The following is a 14,123-nucleotide window of genomic DNA, read 5'->3' as shown; positions in this document are numbered from 1 at the left end:
CATTTAATCTTGCGCCCTACAAGATGTTTAAGGTCCCCAGCAATAGCGTCAGACGATTTTGGTTTTCTGCTGAAGACCTTTCCCTGCAAAAGAGAGTTAAGCTTTCTTAGCCACCCACATCTTCAAGGGTGGCTTTGAAGCAATGAGTCTAAGTGCAGCATCTGAGAACTTTGGCTTTGGAGCCCTAGCAAAAAGTCTTGCAGGTGGACAATAGTACTCATAAGAATAGGCAGAATAGTTCTTGGTCTTATGAACATGGCGGTTCGATGAACCGCGCTCATATTCATAGGCCTGAGTATGGCTTCCCTACAAAACATTTGCGTTAGTGCGACTCAGGTGAGTCCTCTGTCTGTATGAAGCCTTTGGACCGTATGAAGCCTGTGGTCTGGGGTTTGTCTTCTTCACCTGTGGTGTCATGATGACATTCACGGAAAGATTCTCCAAACACCTTTTCTACACCCAGATCTTCTTCATAGGCGGTCCATTCCTGTAGTTGGTACCAATATACCTAGCAAACACTTCACCATTCTGATTCTTAAACAGTTTATAGTTTGCATCAAAGGATTCATCAATAACAATGGGATTAGCACAAGTGAAGCCAGATAGGGTGGATGGATCTGCTGAAGGTTCCTTTGCAGCAACCTATGTGGTTTTGGGGTACTGCTCAGGTTTCCAGTAAGAGCCATCAGCATTCATTTTCCTTTCGAACCCAACACCCTCTTTCCTAGGGTTTCGTTTTAGGATCTGCCTTTTGAGGACATCACACAGTGTCTGATGCCCTTTGAGACTTTTGTACATCCCTGTTTCAAGCAGTGTCTTCAACCTAACATTCTCATCAGCAATAGCAATGGTATCCTCAGCAGAGGGGTTAGTTACCACATCAACAGTTGAAGATATTGCAACAGTACTAGCAGTAGAATATTCAGCAATAGAAGTAGCGTTATCACACTCAATGCATTTAAGACATGGTGGTTCAAATCCTTCCTGAGCTGAACTGATCTGTTTGGCACGAAGTGACTCGTTTTCCTTTTGAAGATCTTCATGAGCCGCTCTCAATTTCTCAAGATCTTGCTTCCTTTGAAGATAATCATAGTAAAGCCTTCCATGAGTTGTTGAGAGCGTTTCATGACGACTTTCAAGTTCCTCATACTTAACGTGAAGATTTTTTATGTCTTTAATTAAGGACTGAGATCGAGTCATTTCAGCGTCTAATAGATCATCGCTTTTGTCTAACAGTTTTTGAATGTGTTCCATAGCTTTCTGTTGTTCAGTCGCAATTTTAGCTAGTGTTTTGTAGCTGGGTTTGGAACCACAATCAGAGTCATCATCACTAGATGTTTGATAGTGAGTAGTGCGTGTGTTTACCTTGGCACCGCGTGCCATGAAGCAGTAGGAAGGAGTGGGGTAGTCCTTGTCATTTGCATCAGTGTCAGTGATGAAGTCATTGTCTTCAGTGTTGAAGATGGACTTGGCAACGTATGCTATAGCCAGAATCGCAACGCCAGAATCGGACTCCTCCTCAGACTCCATCTCTGCCTCCTCAGAATCAGACTCCTCCTCAGAATCCATTTCCTTGCCAACAAACGCACGTGCCTTGCCAGATGAGCTCTTCTTGTGTGACGAAGACATGGAGGAAGACTTGGAAGAAGACTTTGAGTATTTCTTCTTCTTCTTGTCGTCAGAGTCATACTCCTTGCTCTTCTTCTTCTTGTTGTTCTCATTGTCCCACTGTGGACACTTAGAGATGTAGTGGCCAGGTTTCTTGCACTTGTGACATGTTCTCTTCTTGTAGTCATGAGCAGAAGCTTCATCATTCCTTGAGCTTGATCGTGAAGACTTTCTGAAGCCTTTCTTCTTGGTGATTTTTTGGAACTTCTTCACAAGCATAGCAAGCTCCTTTCCAATGTCTTCAGGATCATCAGAACTGCTGTCAGATTCTTCTTCAGATGAGGAGACAGCCTTTGCCTTCAAGGCACGAGTTCGCCCATAGTTGGGACCATAGATGTCTCTTTTCTCAGAAAGCTGAAACTCATGTGTGTTGAGCCTCTCAAGTATGTTAGACGGATCGAGTGTCTTGAAATCAGGACGTTCTTGAATCATCAGGGCTAGGGTGTCAAACGAACTGTCAAGTGATCTCAGGAGTGTCTTGACGACTTCATGCTTGGTGATCTCAGTAGCGCCGAGGGCTTGAAGCTCATTTGTGATGTCAGTGAGTCGATCAAACGTGAGCTGGACATTCTCATTGTCATTTCTCTTGAAGCGGTTGAAGAGGTTGCGAAGGACACGGATTCTCTGATCTCTCTGGGTTGAGACGCCTTCATTGACCTTGGAGAGCCAGTCCCAGACTAGCTTAGATGTCTCCAAAGCACTCACGCAGCCATACTGTCCTTTCGTCAGATGACCACAGATGATATTCTTGGCAGTAGAGTCCAGTTGAACGAACTTCTTGACATCAGCAACAGTGACACCTTCTCCAGCCTTGGGAACGCCGTTCTTGATGACATACCATAGGTCGACATCAATGGCTTCAAGATGCACGTGCATATTATTCTTCCAGTAGGGATATTCAGTTCCATCAAAGACAGGGCACGCAGCAGAGACTTTAATTATCCCTGCAGTCAACATAGCTAAAACTCCAGGTGGTTAAACCGAATCACACAGAACAAGGGAGTACCTTGCTCTGATACCAATTGAAAGTGCTAGTGATCGACTAGAGGGGGGGTGAATAGGCGATTTTTATGGAAGTCTTCAAAACATGTAAGTTTCGAAGACAAACGATAGAAATAAACCTATTACCATGCAGCGGAAGGTAGACTACACTAGGCAAACCATAGTCAAGTATTCAATGAAGTGAAAGCACAATGACTAATAGCAACTAGTCAGTAAGGATCAGGTAGGAAGATATTGTGAAGCCAATCAGAACAAGTAAACGCTCAGTGAAGCCAACTGGTGATGCAATCGTACAATGACTTCACAAGCACCAACAGTAAGTAAAGGGAAGGGAAGGATGAAACCAGTGACTCGTTGAAGACAATGATTTGTTGGACCAGTTCCAGTTGCTGTGACAACTGTACGTCTGGTTAGGGAGGCTGAGATTCAACTCAGAAGACCTCATCTTCACCTTATTCCCCTTGAGCTAAGGACACCCAGTCCTCGCCCAATCACTCTGGTAAGTCTTCAAGGTAGACTTCCAAACCTTCATATACTTCCTTCACCGGCGATCCACAATGACTCTTGGATGCTCAGAACGCGACGCCTAACCGGCTGGAGGATTCACAGTCCTCAAGTGTAATAAGTCTTCAGATCACACAGACAGGAAGACTTAAGTGATGCTTAACACTCTTTGGCTCTGGGTGTTTAGGGCTTTATCCTCGCAAGGAATTCTCTCTCAAAGGCTTCGAGGTGGGTTGCTCTCAAACGACAAAAGCCGTACTCTAACTCTGAGCAGCCAACCGTTTATGGTTGTAGGGGGTGGACTATTTATAGCCACTAGGCAACCCGACCTGATTTGTCCGAAATGACCCTGGGTCACTAAGGAACTGACACGTGTTCCAACGGTCAGATTTCAAACACACACGACAACTTTACTTGGGCTACAAGCAAAGCTGACTTGTCCAACTCTGGACAAGATTCGCTCTCATAGTCTTCACTCGAAGACATAGGATTTTGGTTAAGCATCACTTCAGTCATTCTGACTGGTTCTCTTGGACCCCACTTAACAGTATGGTGGTTCCTATGACTCAACAAAGAAAAACACAGAACGACGAAACTGCTAAGTCTTCGCGCTCCATAGTCTTCACGCGATGTCTTCTCTTGTCATAGTCTTCAATGTGAATGTCTTCACATACCACCTTTGACTTCAATGTCTTCATACATTTTTAGGGATCATCTCTGGTAGGAAAACCGAATCAATAAGGGACTTCTACCTGTGTTATCCTGCAATTCTCACAAACACATTAGTCCCTCAACTAGGTTTGTCGTCAATACTCCAAAACCAACTAGAGGTGGCACTAGATGCACTTACACATAGTCAGGAAACCATGACTATCTTTTGATCAACGAGCTAGCCAACTAGAGGCTCACTAGGGACGTGTTGTGGTCTATGTATTCACACATGTATTACGATTTCCGGATAACACAATTATAGCATGAATAATAAACAATTATCATGAACAAGGAAATACAATAATAACCATTTTATTATTACCTCTAGGGCATATTTCCAACACCTCCCGCTCGAACTCGAGGAGGAAGCGGTTGTTCTTGAGAGGCCTGTAGTCGAGGTGGCCGCAGAGTCCCCACTTGTTCTTCTGCTTGCTGAAGAGGCCCTCGTTGCTATAGGGCAGGGCCGAGAAGTAGAGCCCTACATCAATCCACTGGGTCTTCCTGGCGGCTCTCTCCCTGGTGAGGTCAAGCTCTACCACCCCGTCCCTCCTCATCCCAAGGTCCACTGGAAACCTGGGAGCAATGGTGTCACCATCGGCGCCTAGCCTCCTCAGAGACGCCCTTTCCACCTGGGAGCGGGAGGAGTCGCCCCGGAGAAGCACCCACGCGGTATTGCTGCCATCGCCGGCGCGTGGTGCCTCTCCCTTGGACTCCATGATGGCCTTGTTCTTTTGGTTCTCCTGTCCAGCCATTGCCAGAGGTTGTGGATTTGCAAGCAGAGCCTGAGTGATCTGCGTGGCTGTACCTTCGCTTTCTGATCCCTTTATACATGCCCGTCCAAGATCGGATCCCTGATGTATCGCGCTGACCATTAGGATTTTTGATTCTTTCCCTTCCTGCTGATATCCATCCTCCGTGGCTGGTGTGACAGTCCCGCCTCCCTTATATGGGGGATCCTTCATCGCTGAATCCAATTTCACCGATGTTTTCTGTACACGCTCAAGATCTCCTAGGCCATACCTCAGATCTTCTCTCATCTCTTGCATTCTTTCTCTGATCCTCCTTATCGCCCTGTCATCCGTACCTACGATATGCTTCCCTGGTCTCTTCCGATGCCCATCACGGGGTTTCCTTTTCTCCGTGATCTGCTTGATCACTTTCCTAGTTCTGAGCCATGCCTAGCGCAATCCCAGTGGGCCAATCTCCTCCCCTGCTTGCGATCTACCATCTCCCGACGATTTGCACCCCGTCAGTCCCTGAGATCTTGCCAGCGGCAGGATCGTCTCTCCCTTGCCTGGGAGTCGCCTCCCGGTCGCCCCTACAGGGGGTCCGTACTTCGGCCCATTTTGTGATGTGATCCAACTCCATATGAATTCCTTTATGTCAACTGAAAACGCGGTTTCTATTTGCACGATGAATTAGCTACAAAACTCCACACCACACAAAAAACTCACCACGCCAGGTGAAGAAAATCAACCCGAGAGGTTATTTCGGTGTGGATGGGCGTCTAGCTCAGTGGCAAGACCATGGTTGTGCACCTTGGCAGACCAGGTTCGAATCATGTGGGGTGGAAGTTATTTTATGGATTAAAATTTGATGTCCCACACCTTCTTCTTAATTATGCGGCTCCTCTCCCGTTGCTCTAGTTATTTCAATATTCCTAATAAATTGACTTAGAAAAATGGAGATATGATATTTTAAATCCGCTTACCACGATTAAACCAGCTCTATATGCACAATGCCACTTGGCCTCGTCTTCATCACAGATCACTAAATTGGTACTTTGAGATAAAAGAGTTATAAAATATAAAGTATCTCACTAAATACATATAAAACTTGCTCGTGTATGCTTGTGTGCTCTATGAGATAGATGAATCATGCCCTTATAATTTCATCACCTTTTTATTCTTACATTGACACCACTATGATTTGGTACAACATGAATAAAAACAGTTTTATTCATTTGTTTATGTGGCATGTTTGTGTGAACCATCACTAGTTAAATACTTGTGGATTGTAACAACTAGCATCACAACATTCTAAATTTTGAATGATAATTATTCAAATAGGATTAAATAAAAATTATTTATGTTGCTTGAGCTTAGTTAGTTCTGACTAGGATTTGAAGCCTTTGAATTTTATTTGGTTTTTATTTGGACACTAAAAATATTTTGGGAATTATTTAGAACCCTAAATTAATTTTTAGGATATATTTATAATGCCCCAAATAGAGTTTATAAAAGTATTATATGTATTTTATTTAAGATTTGGGCTGGATACATTCTTCTCATGCTCTTAATATTATATTGTATCTTTGTGAATTTTTGAAGAATTTTCCAAATTGAAATAAACTGATTTTCAAATCAAATTAATTTTAAAATAGGAAATAAAATAAGAAATAGAAATTCTTAGCCTAACATAAACCAAACCCATCGCGCCTGAGCGGCCTATTCCTATATAGCGCGCAGCGCATCGCCCAGACCAAACCGGCACATGGCCCGTCATTCATCTTGAATGAGTACACGGCCTAAATAGGTCGTAGTCGTCCGGTCTCCTTTTAATCCAACGGTTGGCACTCCTTCCCTATCTTTCTCTCCCTTACAATGGGGCCCGCCCAGATCGTCTTCAACCTCTAACCGCACACGACCTCGCCCACTCGCTTTCTCCCATGCTCGATCAACTGCGACTCCTCGCCCATTAAATAGCTTGCGGCTTCCTCTCATTTTTCCCATTTGCCGCTCTACTAAATCTCTGTCAGGCCGCCACAATCGAGCTTGTCGTCGTCGCCTCTGCTGTCACTGTTGAAATACGATGAGCCATTAACCCCGCTTTCCTCTTTCACTGAGGCAAACCTCGTTGACATCCTCGGTGCACCCAAGAGCCTCTCAGAGAATGCCCATGACCAATGCCAAGCACCGCCATCGCCACGCCCTCCATTTCAGTGAGGTCAGTCTGCAATTGAGCTCATCTTCATGTCCATTGTTGTTGTTGCGCTCTAACACATCTTTCTGACCTAACGCATGTTCCGTCTTAAACATATGTATTTTTTATTGGTTCATGCTATTATAATATCATTTTTGAATATTTTTAGAGCAATATATATATATATATAAGTTTTTGGACTAACATATTAACTCAGTGCACTGAGTCAGTTGTTGTTTTCTGCATATATTTTATTTATAGAAAATCCATATTTACAGAGCTCAAAATAACTTGAGGATTTTTGTGGAATTTTTTTGGAGAAGAAGAATCTAGAAAACACATAAAGGGGTTAGGGCCCACCTACGGCCCCAGGCGGCTAGGCAGCGGGGCCTAGGGCCCACCCGCGTGGGGAGGCCGTCTGGGTCCCTTAGGCATTGCCCCTATTTTTGCCTATAAATTCTCATATTTCCCGGAACCCTCAGTCCCATTTTCCATGATTTTTTCCATTGCCAAAAGTTTTTATTTCGCGGCATCCAATCTATAGGCCTATATTGGCACCCTGCTGCAGGGGGGATCCATCACTGGAGTCATCTTCATCAATCTTGCTTCCACCATGACCATGTGTGAGTAGTTCTTTTAGGACCTTGGGTCCATAGCAGTAGCTAGATGGCACCCCCCCTCTCTCTCTTGTGATTCAATGCAAAGTCTTGTCAACTGCCGCACATGATCGGGTCCATATGATGTAATTCGGTGTTGTGTTTATTGGGATATGATGAATTGACACTTTATGATCAGATTGTTCATTGAATAATGTTAAATCTTTTGAAGTTTCTTTGCTGCATAATTAAGTAGTCATATATGCTCTCCTCTCTATTTGTTTACTTTGGCCAATGATGGGTAGTTCTTTAGAGGGAGTTGTGTATAGTGGTGGGTTCAATTTTGCGGTGATCCGTCACAGTAACATAAAGGGAAAGGACATGTACTGTTTGTTGCTGCTGAGGATAAAATGATGGTTTCTTTATCACACTTGGATTATAGTTTTACTGTCTACATCATGTCATCATACTTATTGCAGTACTCTGTTTGTATGAACTCAATACCTCGAGGTGCATGCTAGATAGTGGTCTTTGGGTGGAGTATTATTAGTTATATATGCAGTTGTATAACAGTCTACATATCACGGACGTAATGCCTATGCAAGATTATGCCATGAATGATCATAGTCATAAATAAATAAATAAATATTGCAATTTAATCGATGTTCAACTATAATTTTTTTCACCACAACACATTTATCTTGCTTGGAAAGATGCCTCCACTGAAACTATGGCCATGGGTCTATCTTCCTTAATTGCATACACCATTACAATTACTTTTCTCGTGGTTTCTTTTTATTATTTTGTTCTATCTATCAATTCCTACCATACACTTTATCCTTGTAACTAATAGGACAAGAAGGTTGACAACCTTCTTGAAACATCGGGGGTAAGAGTGTTTTGTGTTTGGTGTACAGGTACCGAGGATTTTGGTTGCAGAAGAAATTCCTACTGGTTCGATAAACCTTGGTTCTCAATCAAGGGAGATACTTATTGTTAGGTTACTTCACCCTCACACTTGGGCATTACCCAACCACTCTTATGAGAAAGTAAGCAACACATGTCATCAGGGGCCATTGCCTTGTCGAGTTCGACTGAGGCCAAATCTCTCCTTCACACGTCACAACTCCGGCGAGACGTCTGCTCGTCTTCATCGTCCCTGATGCCCACCCTGGACATATATGCCTTTGCCATGCTCTGTCGCACCCCATCGTGCCTTCCTTGAGCCTTGATACGTCCCAAATGTATCTACTTTTCGAAACACTTTTGCTCTTATTTTGGACTCTAATTTGCATGGTTTGAATGAAACTAACACACTGACGTTGTTTCAGCAAAACTACCATGGTGTTGTTTTGTGCAGAAATAAAAGTTCTTAGATTGGCCTGAAAATTTACGGAGGTTATTTATAGAGTATAAAAAATGGCGAAGAGAACTACTGGAGGGGGGCCACCCAGGAGCCATGAGCTCAAGGGGCGTGCCCACCCCCCAGGGCACGCCCTATGAGCTCGTGGGCCCTTGATACGTATCCAGTGTATCTATAATTTTTGATTGTTCCATGCTATATTATATTCTGTTTTGGACATTATTAGGCTTTATTATACACTTTTATATTATTTTTGGGACTAACCTATTAACCGGAGGCCCAGCCCAGAATTGTTGTTTTTTGCCTATTTCAGAGTTTCGCATAAAAAGAATATCAAATGAAGTCCAAACGGAATGAAACCTTCGGGAACGTGATTTTCGGAACGAACGTGATCCAGAGGACTTGGACCCTACGTCAAGACATCAAACCAGGAGGCCACGAGGTAGGGGCGCGCCTACCCCCTGGGCGCGCCCTCCACCCTCGTGGGCCCCCTGTTGCTCCACCGACGTACTCCTTCCTCCTATATATACCTACGTACCCCCAAACTACCAGATACAAAGCCAAAACCCTAATTCCACCACCGGAACTTTTTGTATCCATGAGATCCCATCTTGGGGCCTTTTCCGGAGCTCCACCGGGGGGGGGGGCATCGATCACGGAGGGCTTCTACATCAACACCATAGCCCCTCCGATGAAGTGTGAGTAGTTTACCTCAGACCTTCGGGTCCATATTTATTAGCTAGATGGCTTCTTCTCTCTTTTTGGATCTCAATACAAAGTTCTCCCCCTCTCTTGTGGAGATCTATTCGATGTAATCTTGTGTTTGTTGAGACCGATGAATTGTGGGTTTATGATCAAGTTTATCTATGAACAATATTTGAATCTTCTCTAAATTCTTTTATGTATGATTGGTTATCTTTGCAAGTCTCTTTGAATTCTCAGTTTGGTTTGGCCTACTAGATTGATCTTTCTTGCAATGGGAGAAGTGCTTAGCTTTGGGTTCAATCTTGCGGTGTCCTTTCCCAGTGACAGTAGGGGCAGCAAGGCACGTATTGTATTGTTGACATCGAGGATAGCAAGATGGGGTTTATATCATATTGCATGAGTTTATCCCTCTACATCATGTCATCTTGCTTAAAGCGTTACTCTGTTCTTATGAACTTAATACTCTAGATGCATGCTGGATAGAGGCCAATGTGTGGAGTAATAGTAGTAGATGCAGGCAGGAGTCGGTCTACTTGTCTCGGACGCGATGCCTATATACATGATCATACCTAGATATTCTCATAACTATGATCAATTCTGTCAATTACTCAACAGTAATTTGTTTACCCACCGTGAATACTTATGCTCTTGAGAGAAGCCACTGGTGAAACCTATGGCCCCGGGGTCTATTTTCCATCATATTAATCTTCCAACACTTAGTTATTTTTATTGCCTTTTATTTTACTTTGCATCTTTATCATAAAAAATACCAAAAATATTATCTTATCATATCTATCAGATCTCACTCTCGTAAGTGACCGTGTAGGGATTGACAACCCCTTATCGCGTTGGTTGCGAGGATTTATTTGTTTGTGTAGGTGCGAAGGACTCGTGCGTGGCCTCCTACTGGATTGATACCTTGGTTCTCAAAAACTGAGGGAAATACTTACGCTACTTTGTTGCATCACCCTTTCCTCTTCAAGGGAAAACCAACGCAGTGCTCAAGAGGTAGCAGCCCCCCAGGACTCCGGCAACCCTAACTCCAACTCCATAAGTACCGTCTCACGGAGAAAAAAATCAGAGAGAAGGAATCATCATGTTTTATGATATGGAGCCGCCGCCACCTTCTGTTCTTCATCGGGAGGGCTGATCTGGAGTCCATTCAAGGATCCGAAGGGTGGAATTCATCACCGTCATCATCAATCCTTCTTCATCAACATTTCCATGATGCTCACCGCCGGGAATGAGTAATTCCTTCATAGGTTTGCTGGATGGTGATGGAGTTGGATGAAAGTTGTCATGTAATCGATTCAATTTGTTAGGGCTTGATCCCTAGTATCCACTATGTTCTTAGATTGATATTGCTATGACTTTGCTATGCTCAATGCTTGTCACTAGGGCCCAAGTGCCATGATTTTAGATCTGAACCCTTTATGTTTTCATGAATATATTTGAGTTCTTGATCCTATCTACTAGTTATATGCACTTGTTCTTGTTCTGATCCGTAGACCCCAAAGTGACAATAGTTGGCATACTCTACAGGGATGATTGTAATTCAAGGAGTTAGTGTATTCACCATGTGTTAATGCTTTGTTCCAGTTCTCTATTAAAAGGAGGCCTTAATATCCCTTAGTTTTCTTATGGACCCTGCTGCCACGGGTGGATAGGACAAAAGATCCATGCAAGTTGTTATTATAAGCACGTATTACTATATACGGAATACATGCCTACATTGAATTGATGAATTTGAGCTATTGTGTATCGCTCTAGGTTGTTATTGTTATATGATGAATATCATCCAACACAAATATCCATCGTTGATCCAATGCCTACGCTTTTCTCACATTGGTATTTGCCAAGTTACCATTGTTGATGTTGTTACAATCATCACAAACTGCTTCCGTTACTGTTCTTGTTACTATTGCTACTATTACTACTACTATCAAAACTATCAAACTATTGTGCTACTAAACACTTTCCTGTAGAAAATTATTTCCCAGGTGTGGTTGAATTGACAACTCAACTGCTAAGGCTCATAAATAGTCTTTGGCTCCCCTTGTGTTGAATCAACAAATTTGGGTGAAATAATACCCTCGATGTTTATCGCGACCCCCTATGCTTGTGGTTTATCACGACCTTTTTCTGGCGTTGTTGCCGGGGAGTGTAACTCTATTTATGAAGTTCACTTGGGATTTTACACTATGAAGAATCTGAAAGACGCTAAGCCTAAGATTATACCCTCTAAGACGAGGGGGGTAAGGAACTGGCATCTAGCTATGCACTTGATTCACCTTTTGTTTTAAGTAGGCTTGCGACACCACCACCTGCTATCCATTCTGATATGTCACAAGTAATTGATGATACTACTTTTGTTATAAATGAAACTTGTGATGATGGTAGTACTCTACTTGATAAAACTATGCCACTAGATGAATTTCTTGATGAACAAATTGCTAAAGCTAAAGAAATTGAGACTGCTTAAACTGATGAAAATTATGATTCACCTATTATGCCTAGCTCTCCGACTAGAGTTGAAATGCCTAAAATACTCGATGGTTATGTTATGGATGGGGAGATAGCTAGAGAATTTCCTGCTTGTAATGATAGAGAGGATGTTAAGAACTTACTTAGTAAGCTAAAAGAAAAAGCTATGATAGAGAAAATGAAATATGACCCCAAGTTTGCTATTTCTCCTATCTTTGTTACTAATAAGGATTATGAATTCTCTGTCGATCCTGAGTTAATTACTTTGGTTGAATATGATCATTTTCATGGTTATGAAACTGAAACTATTGTGGCACACCTTCCTCAATTGAATGATATAGCCACCCTATTTGCTCATGAGGAAAAAAATCGCTACTATTATATTATTAAGTTGTTTCATTTCTCATTAAAGGGTGATGCTAAGAAATGATTTAATACTCCTGCTCCTGGTTGTGTGTGTAGGATATGATATATTACTTCTCTGAAAAAAAAATTCCTCCTCATAAGAAACAAGCTGCCTTATAGGAAATATTTAACTTTGTGCAATCTGAAGAAGAGAATCTCCCTTGATCTTGGGGGAGGCTTCTCTAATTTCTTAATGCTTTTCCTAATCATCAAATACTTGATATCTTTTATAATGGACTAATTGATGCTTCTACGGACTACCTAGATAGTTGTGCTGGCTATGTTTTCAGAGAACAAACTGTTGGACAGGCTGAAGAACTATTGAATAATATGTTATAGAATGCTGATGATTGGACACTTCATGAACCACCACAAAAACAAACTCCAAAGAAGAGAGGTATTCTATTCCTCAGTCTAGAAGATATGCAATAGGCAAAGAAATCTATAAAAGAAAAGGATATTAAGGCTGAAGATGTTAAGAATTTACTACCTATTGAAGAAATACATGGACTCAGTATCTTGACACAGGTAGTAAATGTAAATTCTCTTTATAGATTTGATGAGGGTGCTATTCCCTATAATAAATCTACTAGTCAATGCATGGATGAATTTGATAATTATATCGTTAACCAAGAACACTTCAACATGTATGTTAGTAAAAAATTGAAATGGAATGCTATCATGATTGATCGTTTGAGTGATTTGATATTTAGGATTGCTGATGATGTCGTTAGAGGTTTAAGTAAACATTCTTCCATGGTTCATACTTAGTTAGTACAAGTTGCTAACTCACAATATGATTTGCTTAATGAGATGAATAATAAAATGAATGATTGTGTTGTTAGGGTTGTGACTACGGGAGGTAGAATGACTTAGGATCCCCTATATCCTAAAGGTCATCCTAAAATAATTGAGCAAGATTTCCAGAGAATTAATATTGATGCACCTTGTTCATCTAAGAAGAAAAATGATAGAACTTTGCATGCTTCTAGTGAACCCGTGGTAGAAAAACCTCCTGAGAATTGTAATGATGTTTCTATTTCCGATGTTAAGACATAATCTGGTAATGAACATCCACCTAGTGATAATGATAATGATGATGTTCATGTTGATGTTGAACTAGAGAATGATAAAGAACCTTATAATGATATAGAAATAGAACATGTTGTTGATCTTAATAAGCCACCTCCTAAAATAAAAGATACGATAAAAGGGATTTCATTGCTAGAAAACATGGTAAAGAAAGAGAACAGGGGTTAAAAACCCATGCCTTTTCCTAGTAAGCCTCAAAAAAATAAGGACGAGGAGGACTTTGAACGTTTTGTTGAAATGCTTAGACCTATCTTTTTGTGAACACGTTTGAAGGATATTCTGAAAATACCTCCATATGCTAAAGACATGAAAGATATTGTCACTAATAAAAGAAAGATACCTGAAGCTGAAATTTCCATCATGCTTGCAAATTATTCATTTATCGGAGGGGTACCTAAGAAGTTAGGAGATCCAGGAATACCCACTATACCATGCTCCATTAGAAGAAGTTATGCCTTTATGTGATTTAGGAGCCGGTGTCAGTGTTATGCCTTTCTCTTTACATAAAGGATTTGATTTGAATAAGCTGACACTACTGCAGGATACTGCTAACGCGACACTACGATCAGAGACCCTTCGACGAAACTGTGCGCGATGCCATAATCGTAAACGGTGGTGTCAAAACCGTCAAAAAAGGTGCAAAATGTTTGCGATGGAGGATGCATCAAACA

The sequence above is a fragment of the Triticum aestivum genome, chromosome 4A (genome assembly GCF_018294505.1).
Source record: "Triticum aestivum cultivar Chinese Spring chromosome 4A, IWGSC CS RefSeq v2.1, whole genome shotgun sequence".
In the NCBI taxonomy this organism is placed as follows: Eukaryota; Viridiplantae; Streptophyta; class Magnoliopsida; order Poales; family Poaceae; genus Triticum; species Triticum aestivum.
Note: the sequence above shows the minus strand (reverse complement) of the source record.